This window comes from Meleagris gallopavo, chromosome 4 (assembly GCF_000146605.3).
Source record: "Meleagris gallopavo isolate NT-WF06-2002-E0010 breed Aviagen turkey brand Nicholas breeding stock chromosome 4, Turkey_5.1, whole genome shotgun sequence".
NCBI lineage: Eukaryota > Metazoa > Chordata > Aves > Galliformes > Phasianidae > Meleagris > Meleagris gallopavo.
In genome coordinates this window covers 6,341,510-6,356,124 of record NC_015014.2, presented here as the reverse complement: position 1 = coordinate 6,356,124, position 14,615 = coordinate 6,341,510, and the positions used below count along the sequence as shown (strand labels likewise).

The 14,615-nt window shown below is 37.1% G+C and overlaps 1 long non-coding RNA gene across 1 annotated transcript; it reads left to right on the top strand.

Moving 5' to 3' along the window:
• The first annotated feature begins 1,400 nt into the window (after positions 1 to 1,400).
• On the top strand, positions 1,401 to 8,345 carry LOC104910515. Its single transcript, XR_002113908.2, has 4 exons — positions 1,401 to 2,156; positions 2,891 to 3,059; positions 5,551 to 5,692; positions 7,057 to 8,345. It is a non-coding gene; the product is annotated as an uncharacterized LOC104910515 (long non-coding RNA).
• Positions 8,346 to 14,615: the final 6,270 nt, after the last annotated feature.

Sequence of the window (14,615 nt, the reverse complement as noted above, 5' to 3'; positions counted from 1 at the left end):
ATCAGCCCCTAAATAAAAGGTCTATTTATTTATTTATTTATTTTTCAAAATGTCCCTTTGAACTCAAAGTTCTCCTATCCAGAAATTTAATCCAAGAGGAGAAAGGCCAGTTCCATCAACAGGTACAACATTGCAATTCTGTCTTTTCAAGGAATGCTCTTTAAAGTCTCAAATGGTTTGTCACTGAATTCCTTCCACTTCTCCAGCACCTATACTACTCATTATTGTGTATCACATAGACTATAGGTAAGGGTTTTGAGGAAACTAAAGCAAAATGAAAAAGCAACAGATGAAAGGAATTTGATTTTTGCTTTCATGTGAAGGAGGGAGTTGAAGGAAGTTGTAAAATGGTTCGGACTATATAATCAGCATTGGCATGTCTTCATCTCTCATTAAATTAGATGTCAAACTGTATTTTGGAATAGCCCATAATTCTTCCTTACGAAAGCAAGGTGTGCCCACAATCTATGAAATATTTTAGAAATAGAAATAATAATAACAATAATAAAATCTTTTTCCAGCAACAAAACATGCTTGTCCAGTGGGGTACATTCTTCTCAAGCATGTTAAAAGTCTCTGCCAGAATCTTTATCCCTTTAACATTTGCAAAAGTTTTTGCTTCTGTCCTCATGAGTCCTGTTGTTTTGTTTAAAGCTGGAAAGGGTAAATGTTGGTGCAAACTCATTTGCATCAAAAATACCAAGATGATCACAAAGTAATCTAAGAACAAATACTCAAGGCTCCAGAACACGTAATTAGCCATATTCTGTTTCAGTGTATAATAAATGCAAGCCAAATCCATAGTCATAAAGCTAAGGCCGTATCCCAGACTTTGAGAGGATACGTAGTTTTGTTAAGAAGTTTTGGGTTAGGTATTTTATATATTGTGAGTCACTCATGACTAAATTGAAAGGTAATTTAACTCACTACTTATGGTTTTGATTAACAGAAAGTAAAATGAACTTGAAACAAGACCTTTGTTCCAAATAACCTTAAGCATTATTTGTTAAGACAATCTGAATCAAGCAGATAGATATTATGAAACATTACAGCTAGTTCAGTAAAATTAGTAAGTTTACAAAAGAAATGATATTTGATTGTAAAAGATAATTCCTTTTGACTACTTCCAGGATAAGGAGGTCAAAGAGATACAGTATGCAGAGCAATCTGATAGATACAATAAAAGAAATATCTCCTTTGAGTATGGAGGAGATTGAGGCAGCTGATAGCTCTGTGTCTACTCTATCTTCTTAATAAGACTGCAGGGCCTATATGCCCCTATTGACAGAGTAGTAAGGAACTTCTTTCAAAAGAAGATGGAGATTCATTTTTTCTGTCTCCAGAGTAGTTGTCTTCTTTTGAAGTAATACATTCATCTTTGAGGACAGAAATGCATACATTAAGAGTTACTGTTGTTTATTTTTCTTCCAAAACAACGCAGCCATAGAACCATTATTCCCTCCTCTTCCTTGCTTGCTGTGGCCACTATCCAGGATACTATTGAGAATTTCAGTGTGAATTTAGGGTGCACTGAGCTGAGAAGGCCTTTTGCATTCACCCTGTCTGGGGAATCCAGACAGTTGAGTCTCTCAAAGAAAAGCAAGTTTGCTTCATGCAAGGAATCCTAAGGAAGAGTGGCTTTCAAATAAGCAAAATGGCATATATTTAAAGCTACATTTAATATCAGATTTTTTTTAAGAGAGTCTGGTTCCCAGAATTCAAATAGAATGTCAAAGTAATGTACTACCATGGATTTCAATGGGAGGTTAAGTGCTTTTTGAAACTAAATTGCATTAAGTACTTACCTGCATCATCTTAAAATAAAAAAACACGTCAACTCTAAGAGGTCGTTACTTTGCAGACATTCCAATTGACTTACAAAACGACCTCCTTAACAAGCCCAGCTGGAAGTGATTCAGTCCAGCTGGTGGTAATACGGATCAGCTACCTCCAGTTTCTTGGGGTGTGCTTGCTGCTAGCTGGGTTTCCTTTGCTCTGATGGACCCTTTGGGTATGGAGAGCTATCTTAGGTGTGATGATTAGATTACCCTGACTAGCAAGGGCTTCTTTACATATGCAAGGCTTGTTCCTGATGAAGATAGGGGCAGTTCTTGTTGTTGAGTTTTCTGTCAGAGGAGATTAATTATTTCATTCTGGTAAGATGCTCTTTATCATAATTATAAGGTATGTGTGAGTGGATGTAGTGTTTTCAAATTATAAAATCTAAGAAGTGTTTGTTTTTAAATAACGCTAATATTTCATTCCATTTTGATGCTCTAATTTATTGTAAAGAAATTTCTTATGCACTTTGTTCATTGATTTGAGCAACTTTTTGTGAAGTCAGTGAAACAGAGTTACAAGCGCTTTACTGCTTTTCCATTGTTTTACCATTTTATCTGTAAATCTATTCCTTTATATTTCAAGTTAACTAATTAATTTTAGAGATCCGGGCCTCTTCAGTATGCTTATGCAGTAGCTAGGTATATAAAACTTATATGATATAATATTGTTTATTTGTTCCCTATTCTATGGTTTATAATTATTCAAAGCTCTTTTTAGCCTCATTTTTCCTCTAAAGATACTTGTGGAAAAATAAGCACTAATGTGCGACAAGTTTTTCTGAGGTGTTGGGTGCTGTAAGTACTAAATGAACATGATAAAGCAAACACTGGTAGCTTAGGATAGTCTACATATGGATTTAGGTAATACATTTCAAACAACTGTTAGGATGTAAGCCAGGAGTTAATTTTAATTCATTTGTTGAAATATATTTTCTGTGCATGCTTTGTTTCTTTGTATAAAAACAAATGTGTTTGTTAGTTGTTGTTTTTTTTTTTCTATATTAATGTATGTTTAAAAGTGCTGTATCATTTTTTATGTTATTTTTCAGACTTAATAAATGGCACGGTTAGTGCTGATGAAATGAAATTGTAGTGAAATGAGGTCGATAGTCTGCTTTTGAATGGTGTAGCACTAGATCAGAGTTCATCTATTAAAACCTTGACTCTGAATGATCAACTGATGTACAGGATTTTTGCACCATGCTTTGTCCTGCGAAGGTAATGTATGGGCTTGACCTGGGTGTATTTCACTGAACCTTTCAATTTCATGGCTCACCACTGAAGCTTACAATGAAGATATTTCTTATTTGCTACTGAGTTTTTTTTCTGGTAGAAACATGTTGTCCTTTGCAAGTGCTTTTGAAGAAAGATATATCAGCCTTGTTAATAAACACTTAAGTTCAAGTTTAAAATACTATTTTGTTCTATAGAAAGAGCTCATTAAAACTGTGAGGGCAATAATGTATTCCTGGTCTGCTGCTTGAATTTTTGATGCCGAAATCTCTACTACAAAGCATCTATTATTTATAATAGATTGTTATGGATTGAATCCTGGGAAGTATATGTCATGGACAAGTTCAGTTAAATGTAGAGATTTACAGTCTTCTATTTAAACTTATCTCAGTAGTCATGACTGTGTATGTTATTCTTTAGATTCTTTTCCTAAAAGGACATTATGTGTGAAACAGCTGTTCATCTCAGTTTAGAAAGTACTGAATTTAATTAGTGAATGGAGTTTACGAATGCATAGAAAACCGTGAAGATAATATTTCAGTGTTAGAAGAACATTTCTTCCTCCTGTAATTGCAAAGCTATTACATATAGATTTATTTTACCATTTAAGTATGAATCTTGTATTGGCAAAGTGATATATAAATGTGGAAAGTTATATTGAATCAGGAGCATACTAGAGATGCAACTGTGACTCACGCAAGACAGCCTTTTGAATGCCTAATTCAGAAAGGACTTAACCAAAAGCAGGACCGTGCTAATTGGCAAAGATTGTCTTCTCAATTCTTAGACAAGTAAATGCCAGTACATTAGCCCTGGCTTTGGCATGGAGGTATGTATAGTGATGCTAATTCTTGGATGGGAAGAGTAGCCCTTTAAAAATTCATAACGCATGATTAGATCAAAAGCAGATGCAGCTTTCTTTTTTCCTTAATCCCTGTGTATTCATAAACAACAGAGTTGCTTTAAGATAAATAACAATGAATCACAGAAGGGTTGAAGCTGGAAGGCACTTCTGGAGGTTCAACCCCTGTTCAAGCAGAGTCATCCAGAGCAGGTTGCTTATACCCATATAGAGACTTATGCAGATCTCCAAGGAGGAGACTCCACAACCTCTCTGGACAATCTCTCTGTGCCAGTGTTCCAGCACCTGCACAGCACAGAATTGTTTTCTGATGTTCAGGTTGAATCTCCTGTGTCCCAATTTGTGCCCACTGTCACCTGTTCTGGCACTCTGTAGCACTAAAAAGAGCCCAACTCTGTCATGTGTGCACTCTCCCTTTAGGCATTTATAGACATCGATGAGATCTCTCTCTGGATAGGTAGCAAATTTAGAGAATCTTTTGTTAAAGACAATATGATTTTCAGCTAATGATTCTACACAAAAGGATTATTATTATTATTTTTAAAGAATGCTGCTTTATAATAATAATAATAATAAATCTTTAATTAAATACTAAGAGCACGTTTCAATTTTTAGCTTCTCAGGAACAGTTTCTCACATTTTCACTCCATGAAAACAGCCACAGTACTATTACCTTCTCCAAATAGGATTGACTCTTAAATCCACAATGGACTTGAAAAATTGATTACTTTTATAACTAGCATTTGTTATACGAGTATTCACATGATGCGATTTATTTTTTTTTCCCCTGTCAAATTTATCACAAAGAAAATTTTGCTAACATGATTACTTGCAGGAAATGAATAAAACACTTTAGAAATGCCACAGAAATGGATGTATTGCTTTTATTGAAATGAGTATTTATAAATACATTTTTATTATATTTACCCTCTTATTATTCTTAGAACTCAAAAGAGAACTTTTTAATCTGCAGCAGCTATTATATGAATGTGAATGATTAAAATGATGAGATGATTTGCAGCTATGATATTAGTAAGCATAACTAATCATTACTCAAAGTAAAGCTTGATTTTTTTCTGAAATATTGCTTATTTGTCTGAACCTCAGCTGGAACTTACAGACTGCAATTTTCCTCCCAAATAATTTGTTTGTCCTCAGTATAAACAGCTCATTAGGAGCCTCTGTCAGTGTACATGATTAGTTGAACCACAAACCTGAAGTCAGGCTATGGTGTGGCAGACTGATAACCTGCATGTTTGTATTCACACTGCTAGATGTTCGAGTGCAGTGACATCTCCTTGTGGGCAAGGCTGTGATATATGTTCTCTGCACAGAATTTACAAAGTTGATAAATCTACGACTTGAGTTTTCTTCTCTAGAGTTCAGGCATTGCATACTTGCATGTAAACAGGAGTTCAGTTTGAACTTGAGAGGAATTCAAATATTTGACTCAAAAGATAGAATTAGTACCGTGTCTCTACATCGAATAGCCATCTTTCTTTTCAGTATCTGGAATCCTCTTAATTTTCTTTTCCTTTCACACTGACATAAGAGACATGAAGTGCCCTTGCTTAAAACTAAAAACAGCTCTTCAAATCTGACTTCTTCCTTCAGATTTCACCGCTATTTTTCAAGGACATGACTGCTGTTTTTGTGTTGGGTTTTCAGCTCACAAAGGATCACCACTTGTAGAGGAACAAAGATCACCTAATTCAACTGTTTACAGGTGTACCTGGCACCACTCCCAACGTACAAGGTGAGGGAAAGAGGTTCAAAAAAATATGTTCATGAAAGAAAGGAAGATGGATTTTGTACTTTCTGAGCCGCTGACTCAGCAACCTAAGGATGCTTAAATATGGGTGCAATGCTTGCTGGAGCTGGAGATACCATTCTTAAAAAGCCTGAGGCAGATCTTTTACTCTTTAAAACACAATCACTATTTTGTATGCTTATGAGAAAGATAATGTAATCTGAAAGTGCTCCTGATAGATATTTTTTAAAACTGAAGTTGCTTACTTGGCCAGTTAATAAGATACCATTAACATCCTGAAATAATGAAATATTTTATTAGGCAATGCTCAGCAGAATTGCCTCACTGCTGTTAAAAATATTTATAAAATGAATTTGAAGGGCATTGTAGCCCATTAATGTCATCTCTTGTGACATATTATCAGGACAACATGCTACAATCTTACGTTCTTTAGCAAAAACTATCAGCTAATGTCAGAACCTAGCAGGGTCGTTGTGAAATTATTTAGCTAAGTTGACTTCTAATGCAGAGAATAAGAAAAGGATAGCTTACTCTAGAAATATATTATTCTTTTTATTATCTGTATGTACTTATATATTTTAAACAGGAAGGGGAAAAAGCTATTAAATGCAGCGGGAAGGAGCATATAAAAACATTAATACTAATGGATTGATGACAAAAGACATTTTAAAACTGTTAAATGGAAATCTATGCATATTTGTTGGGCTTTAGTCCTCAAAAATTTTCATGGTATTCTGCCCACCATAGTATAAAACATTATTCATCCCATGGATTTACTACATTATTTCCTTGTTATAGTATGTGATTATACTTTAGGAAAAATGAGACGGGAAAAATACAGAGTTCAGTAGGCAAACAGGTGGTGGACAAGAAAACTCCCCCCTTCCCTTACTTTTCTCTGTCTGCAGTTTTCTGGCACAACCTCAGAATCTGGCTCCAGCTGTGCTAACTTCTGGCTGCTCCCATTCTCTCTCCCATCTTTGGCCTCGGGTTTGTGCTCATTGTCTTATATAGGTTCTGCAATTTGTGTTAGCCAGGAATACCAAAGCACCACAAAAATGAATCACTTGCTGTGTTGGGGCAGCTTTCTGCCAAAAAAGGGCTCCAAAACAACCTAGCACAGGACAGGTGTGCTGGATTCACTGCCTCACTGCAGTGAGGGGGAAGTTTTGGTGTTGGGGCTGGGTGTGACTCCCTCGGAGCTGCCCTTTCTGCCCTTTGACTTGGGGGAATTTCTGAATGTCTCTCTGGAGACCTCTTAATCAAGTCTGGAATAGTACAGAAACTATACTGGAGATAATTTGGTGCTGCTGTTAATGATATAGAACATTTATTTATTTTTTTCCCAGGTGGGGAGCATTTGACTTCAGCAGGACTAATAATCTGAAGGCATGTTTCTTCTTATAAGTGATCTTGTTTAAATAAGCTGTGTTTGACAGAGAAGGCTACAGTGTACTCCTGTGTGTTTCCCAAGATTGCACAAAGATGTCAGGGCTATTTCCATTTTCTCCGGTTAGGTTAGTTTCAAGGAGTTACAAGCATTAACATCTCCTTTGCTTTAAGAGCCCTGGCAAGGATTTCTGCTTCTCTCCCACTCCCATACTTTTAATCATACATTAGGCTCTGGGAAGACTATAAACTGCTGCACTATAATGCTGCACTAATACAACAAATTGATAGTATCCCTGAGTTACCTATGACAGAGAGAGAAGTCAGCATGGTGTACTGACTTGTGGAACATTCAGCTGTGTTGATGTCATCTATACTAACTAGATTGAGGAAAGGGACATCTTCACTAAAGATACAGATAACTTTGAGGTATGCAAAGAAGAGCAAAAAGAAAGAGAATAAAGCTGAATGAGCTTGCTGAGTGGGGTATACAGCTTTTAAACATAGGAATTAATACATTTTTCAATGGTTAGTTTCAAGAAAATAAAATGTTGGATGCATGTCAGAAATATGCTTGTATTTTTCCCTAGAGATAAGAACTCTGCCAGAAACTTAACCAAATATATTTCACTTTTTGTCTATTGTTTTGAACTCTTCCATACTACATTCAGACCAGGAAGGTCATCCATAAGCAGTGAAGCACTTGTCATGCTGTTAAATAGTAACATGTACTGGGAAAGGTGCTTTATCTGGATTATTGGAATCCTAGCTAAAACCGGACTGTTCTTTCTTTATCTGTTTAACAGTCATAAAATCTTCTGACAGATACATAAATTACTAAGTCTCTTGAAAAAACTGTCTTGTTTTGTTCAAAGATCTTTTGCTGACTGCTTCCAATCCAAGGTGTTCCTATGCTGATAGCATCTTGTTCTCCTAAATGAATTTCTTGTAAAAAGTTGGTGTCAGCTTTTTCTGTTTCAACAATTTTTTTGTAGTCATAACTTTCAGCCATTTATGTTCCACATTACAAATTCAATTATTTTATTTGCCATCATTCACCTCTGTAATATTTGACCATTTGATATACCATGCAATGTCATTGTGAAGATTTAGCGTAACTATAAAGAGACCAGCATATTCTGAAGCTATTTGTTTGGAGATGTTGATTTTTTCAGAGTAGTTAATACATCAGTATAACACTTAGAAACATAGTTGAACGTTTTGCATATTTTGACACTTTATTTTTCTAAAGCCAGGATAGCCCAGTTTCTCATTTACTGACTCTGCTGGTTTCTAATATTGCCAGTGAAATATTTATCAATAACAATAATTCATTTTTGTTGTGAATTTTTTAATTGAAAGAAGAAAAGTTGAAGTGATAGTGATAACGCAGATTTGGATCAATTAATCAAAGGCAATGGCAATGTGAGATTCTTTTTTATCTTGCTTCTGTGGTATGTTGACGTGACTTTAAAACAAACAAACAACCTACAAACAAGCTGCTTTCTTTTTTGGCCTTGAAAAATTCTATTACTGACCAGTCATCATATCCAAATTTCCCTGCCTGATGGAATCTGACAGGTTCGCAGCCTATGGGAATATGGCTGCAGGCCAATTAATTTTTTGTTCTTGTCAGGCATACTCAAAAGGGTAAGGCCATCTGCTTTCCAGCAATTAAATACTCCCCTTTCAATTGTAATATACTGTGACTCAGATAATTTATTCATCCCAGGGTAAACGTATACATTTGCAGTACAGTGGAGATGAGGAGAACTTAGCATGACACAGGAATAAATAGCTCCAGTGTCTCTTGTCCACACAGCTCCTTAGCAGCTCGCCCACACAGCCCCTGTGAATCAACGTGTCTTCCCACCTCCCTTCTACCGCTCTGGCATGTAAAAGAATGCCGACGTTATTACCTAGTTGCCTGAGGAGCTCTGGAGTTCAGTGAAAATTTGGCTTAAATGTTTTCAGCAGCCCTCGAAGGTGTAAGCAGATGGCTTTGAGAAGACTAAAGAGCAGATACAAAAGAAGTGGTTTGCAAAGTAATAGGGGATCGAGAAACTCGAACCGATAGGGATGGAGACCAATTAAGTGAACTAAGACGACTTCTACAAAGACACACACAAGCCCCAACCCCGCCTTCAGACATCCAGCAGCAGACCCCCAGTTTTGCTGGTGCAGCTTGCAGTTTCTACCTCCCCTGAACACTCGGGAGGTAGAAACAGGCTGGGAGGAGGAAACAAAGACAAGTCCAAGCAAATCCTAGAACCTGCCATAACACCACACCTATCCAGACATGCTCTGGTGGTGGGTGGTGGTTTTCCACAATTTCCACCTGTGTCCTCCTCCAGGGATGTTGATACAGTCAACCTTCGTGCCAGGAGGGTGTGTGGAAGGTGAACTTGAGACCTGATGACAGTAGGAGGTACTGGTAAGTTTTACAATATAATGAGTTAAATTCTGAAGATTTTCTTCATCAGTTTGGACATAAAGCATTAACAGTGTTGTAACTGGACTACTGATATCTGCTCATTGTCTTTTGATTAGGTTGTTAAAATGGGAATTAGGCAAACCGTGAGTTCTTGGCTCTGTTTTTAGGTAAATTCCCTTCTCTCCACAACAAAATTTTCTATGTAACAAGTAGAAGACTTTTCTGCTTTGCTAGAAGTTTATTTTATGTGAAAATAAAAGCCTTGACTGACTTTGAAGCACTTAGTGAAGAAACAGCCAAAACTAAAAATCCAAGACTGCCATTAGACTGAGGAAAGAAGTCTTGTGTAGCATCCGGGAATAATCTGAATCTGTCTTCTTCATTATTATTTTTTCTACATAGAAGCTAATTATTAAAGAGTGGATGTTCAATTAAAATTTCTCTGGAGAAAGACTCAGTTTCCACGGTTTTCTTCAAGATTTGGATAAAATACTGTACTTCTGATCTCCTTGACCATGTTCTTTGTGTTGCTTTCAAGAATATACATCAATCAAATTTCACTGGTGGAACATGTTTTAGAAAATATGCATCATTATATTATATATTTTATATATATGTATTCCTAGAAATCAATCTAAGTTATCATTTGCATCCATATGGTAGGGAACATGAAAATGAGTCAGGAACTAAAAATATCAAAGACATTTATCAGAATTAAAAATATCAGTTCCAACAGAGCAGGTCCTAGAAATTAGAATGCTTCAGGGAGAAATTAGAAGTTCTTGGTCATCGTGGAAGTCAGTGTTCTAGACCCTGTACTTTTGGGGATTAGGATTTAAGTCAATAAAGCTCTTGTATTTTGTCATAGCTTCTGGTGGTGTTAAATTAGGGTAGTATTTATGACAGTATTTTCTAGTGTTCTGTCTCAGAAATGTGTAGATGGTCAGAAGGGGCCTGTTAGATGTAGAAATGCATTAAGAAACATTAGGCAGAAATAGGAGGAAACTAATGATGAAGATGACACGGTTGTAGCTGTACATACATACTTGATCTGGAAGAACTTCTGTAGCATTAACAGACTGAATCTTTAAGAGAAGAGGCAGTGTACAGAGCCTTGTTGCAGCATTTTCCATCTGCTAAAAAGTTAGATGTTGCCATTAATTCCATAGGCTCATGATTTAGCACTCTCTCACACCTGATGCTTTGCACGTGCCCCCTGGCAACCATCAATTGCAGTGGAGACTGAAATTTGTCTAGCTTTAGGTGAAACAAAGTGATATTTACTGAAATATTAAACAGGAGAACAGATTGCAAAACCCCAGGCTAGACATCATCAGGAGCTTCGGAGACATCTTCAGGGCAATTTTTTTCTACTTCACTTCATAAGTAGGATAAGGTAAACACCTACCCTTTATGAGCAAACATTACTTCTTAAAAAACCCATAGGCAGAAGATATTTACTTACTTACAAAAGAAAGTTAAATTCTGATAGAAATGTGATGTATATTATCACTAACTTAATGGAAATGTGAAGATTCATTTCCATTTTATGGAATGAACCTGCTTTCTACAAGTTCTTTGAAAAGACGTTCTTTGTTTGAAAAACTTCTGTCTAGCTGAATTGAGGTTGCAACCCTAAAATGTTTCCTAACACTAATCTCACATATTACCAGGGTGATAATAACTTTCTTCAGCTGAGAATGGTGTAAAATGAACAGTGAATAGGACTGCTGATCTTTCATTTTTGTTCCTTCAGTCACCTTTTCTGAACGTATATGGGATTAAATCTTTAGCCTCAGAAGAGGAACAAAGATTTGTAAACTGAAAGCAATATTTTCAGAAGATAAAAGCAGATGAGAAAGGTGGATTTTTTTTTTCTTTGTATATGCTAACATTAATAATTATCATCAAAAGGTGGGAAAATCCCTAAGGCTAATGAGTGCATCAGAGAAGGGATTCAAAAGCTTCTCCAAAGAAAATTTTGTTCTTGAGATCTTCCTTTCTTCTGAGTTACTCTTATGAAAATGTTTTCTCTGTGGAGTGTGGGAATATTTTACCTGAGATACACAACTAAACTTGTTTAAACTGTTTTTATTTACAAGAGGACATGGGTGAACCATGGGCAGTGTTATTGTACCTAGTATTGTACCTCAATTTCAGTAGTGATATTTTCAAATGTGGTGGCGTGCCCTCGCTTCCCTGGAATGCAGAGCCCATGAGTGAGACAGGCGCTGACTGCAGATACCTTCACTGAATTTCCAGAAGGAGAAGTTATGTGCTGGAATACTTTTCTCTCAGAGTTGCACTATTGGGTCTGAAATAGGCATGTATGCAACAGTTGGATTTTTATGCTGAAATTCTTCTGTGCATGTCAATTTACTGAATTGCTCTGCTGACACAGGGGTGCAAGCTCAGTACTCTTTTAACACAGGACAAGAAGTTTGACTGATTCCCACCAAGAATCGCAGTCTCTTTTTGATAGTCAGAAACATAATGTGATTTCCTAATCCTTATTCCTTATTCCTTTTCTTTATTCCTTTCTGAAATGAAGGCTCTGTGAGTTTCTGTGGTGATCCGAGGCCCTTGTGAAAATGAGGCTCCAAACTCTGCACTTGTGGAAGTTCTTACTGCAGTGTTGTAGCTGTAGCTGAGTTTGATACTTGTGCTTGCTGATTCTTCCTGCTCTATTTACAGATGGCTGAAGTTTCTCTTTGGTTTAGATGCCATCATTAGAAGTCAGGCACAAGATGATGTATATGCAGAAAAATATTTTGATACTGCAAGCCCCCCAGTCATTCATTTCTATACTGTTCCAATATGATCTCTGCAGATCAGCTGTCTTGTACATCTCTCTCTTGTCCTTTTTACTTCCCTCACTGAGAATTGTTCTGCAGCCTGAAATCATGTGAATTAGGACTTAACTCCAACTCTGAGCTGCTGACCACCTTTGAGGCAGTTTCTGACCTGACTCGAGTGATGGTTTGGGCTTTCTCTGTGATAGCTACAGTGTGAAGCATACAAGGAAGATGACGGAATCTGAAAAAAAAAAAAGATCAGATCCAGGCCCAGAAAGGCATGATCTCAATTTTACATCTTAGATCCACTGAGAACCGTGATATGGTACTTAATACTTAATACCATGAGGTACTTCAATTCCCTCTCTGTTCAGTATTCACTGAAACTACTCAGCATTCACCTTACAATGAACAGTATGCCTTCAACATAAAGAGGAAGACTGCTGCCAGCTTTTATGTCAGCATTATGCCTCAGTACTGGTAAGGCCCCACCTTGAGAACTGTGTTTGGTTTTGGGCATCTCAATACAAGAAGGACATCGAGATGCTGGAGCAGGTTCAAAGAAGGGCAAAGAGAAGAGATTGAAGGGACTGGGGCTGTTTATTCTGGGGAAAAGGAGGCTGAGGGGACCTTATTGCTCTCTTCAAATACCTGAAAGGTGATTGCAGCTGGACTGGTCTCTTTTCGCTGATGACAGGATGAGGAGAAATGGCCTCAAGTTGCACCAGAGTAGGTTTAGGTTGGATTTAAGGAAAAACTTTACAGAAAGGGTTGTTAAGCACCGGAATAGGCTCCCCAGGGAGGTGATTGAGTCACCATCCCTGGGTGTGTTTAAAAATTGTCTGGATGTGGTGCTCAGGGATATGATTTAGCGGAGGGTTATTAGAGTTAGGGTAGTATGGTTAGGTTGTGGTTGGACTTGGTGATCTTTAAGGCCTTTTCCAACCTGAACAATTCTATGATTGTTTTTGCGTGGATTCAATCATTTATGAAGTGATGATCATACAAACGTGTCTCCGGTGTGTGCAGACAGGACAAGGGGAAACAGCCAGAAACTGGAGCATAGGAAGTTCCGCATAAATGTGCGTAAGAACTTCTTCACGGTGAGGGTGACGGAGCACTGGAACAGGCTGCCCAAGAGGTTGTGGAGTCTCCTCCTCTGGAGACATTCAGGACCCGCCTGGACATCTACTTGTGCGACTTGGTGTAGGGAACCTGCTTCGGCAGGGGGGTTGGACTCGATGATCTCTGGAGGTCCCTTCCAACCCCTACGATTCTGTGATTCTGTGATTCTGTGAAAATGTCCAGGTAAGATTTACACTTTCAATTGGAAATAATTAAATTGTGATCTGCAAAATATTTCATATTTAGATTCATATTTTCAGGATTATACTTTCTCAAGAATTCATGCCAAGTATACTTACAGATCTTCTGTAGCTGTCAATCCAGAAAGCAGCCATCAGTGAGATATATAGTACAATGAAAGACAAAATAAGGGAACGAAAACTTACCTGTCATGCTGTTATCTACCTTGTCTACAATAGCAATATTTCACTATATGCCTGTAATATTTCAGTATATATACGCCATAATATTTCAAAAATATATATATATTACACTTTCATCTCATTTTAACTGTGACATTTATTTTCTGCGCTTTTTTTTTTGTGTTTATGTGTTACAAATTATGTAAGATATAAAAAGAAACCCAAAATCAAGCATGTTTTGTCAGAACAGGTTTTTTTTGTTGTTGTTGATTGGTTGGTTTTCTGGTTGTTTTTGTGTGTTTTTATTCTTTTTTTCTGTGTGACTTTTTATGCTAATTTGCCTTTGACATGGTCCTCTGTCACATCCTTATCTTTAAATTGGTGAGATATAGCTTTGAAGGGTGGACTATTCAGTGAATGAGGAATTTATTTGCAGCCAAAGGAGTGTGGTCAATGACTTTATGTCCAGGTGACAAGCAGTGTCCCTCAGGAGTCTGCCTTGATACTGATACTCTTTAATATCTTTATCAGTGGTATAGAGGATGGGATTGAGTGCACTCTCAGCAAGTTTGCTGATGACATCAAGCTCAATAGTGTAGTTAATACAACAGAAGGAATGGGTGCCACCCAGAGGTAATTTGATAAACTTGAAAGGTGGGCCCTTGTGAACCAATTGAGGTTCAACAAAGTAAAGTGCAAGGTTTTGCACTTGGGTAAAGGTAATCCCAGATATGTATACAGACTGGGAGAAGAAATCCTTGAAAATCCTGGAGGCATTCAAGGCAAGGCTAGATGGGGCCCTG